Source organism: Heterocephalus glaber, unplaced genomic scaffold (genome assembly GCF_053883595.1).
Source record: "Heterocephalus glaber isolate CG9 unplaced genomic scaffold, H.glaber_assembly_v1.0 deba00001724, whole genome shotgun sequence".
Lineage (NCBI taxonomy): Eukaryota > Metazoa > Chordata > Mammalia > Rodentia > Bathyergidae > Heterocephalus > Heterocephalus glaber.
Genome location: NW_028258435.1, coordinates 191252 through 192297, shown reverse-complemented (window position 1 = coordinate 192297; position 1046 = coordinate 191252).

The following is a 1046-nucleotide window of genomic DNA, read 5'->3' as shown; positions in this document are numbered from 1 at the left end:
GGCCTTTCCTTCACTCTGGTCAGGGGAGTCAAAACTCTCCAAGTTCTAATGAGACTGTTCTGTGCAGATTTGCTGGAGGCTTTCTTTTTTTTGAAGCTGTAGTAGCACAATACACACACTTGTAATGACTTTATATTGACCATAAGTTACGATGGTTATATTTTGGATATATTGGATTGTTATTACATACGAGATAGGGCGCGTTCAGGGTGTTATGATAATCACTTTCACCTGACTCAATTTTTCTGGGGGGGGGGGGGGGTTGAATACAAGACCTCCACTAAGTCACTAAGTTTCCCAGGCTGAACTTCAACTTGTGATTTTCCTCCCTCTGCCTCTCACAGTGCTGGGATTACAGACACGTGCTACCATTCCTGGCTTCTTAACTTTTTAAAATGTGAATACTAAAAAGTTAAAAATTATACTTTCCCTCAGTTTATTTGTATCAGACATTGCTGCCTTATGAGATTGCTTCCTATTTCAAATACCCAGCTCCCTTCTCCCAAGGCCAGAAATCAGAAAAGTTCAGTGAAATTTAAAGATAATAATTACTATATGCTATTTGTGAATAATACACACATACATATAATTAATACACTGGTGTGACTTATTTTTGCGGTATTGGGGATTAAGTAGATGCAGCACTGAGCCACATCTCCAGCTCTCCGTATTGCATTTTTTTTCCTTTGAGACAGCGTCTTCCTAGGCTTTCCAGACTGGGCGTGAACTCGGGATCTTCTGGCTTCAGCATCCCAGAGTGCTCCGACATGACCTATAAAGATGCAATCCCCGTTCCCCGGGCAGGTTACATCCTCTCCTACGGAGGAAGTTTTACTTTAAAAATAGGCTCCGCCTAGGGGCCTGGAGTCCAACCCCACCAAGATTTAAAAAGAAAATAACTAGAACTAAGAACCAGCGCTCCGGCGCCATTTCCCGTCATTCAGGACCTGAGGGGCTAGGACCTGAAATCTTGTCCAATCAGAGGCAGAGAGCTGTCCAATCAGGCGCTCAGTCAGAGCGGAAGGGGCGGGCCTCCGTGCTCCCTC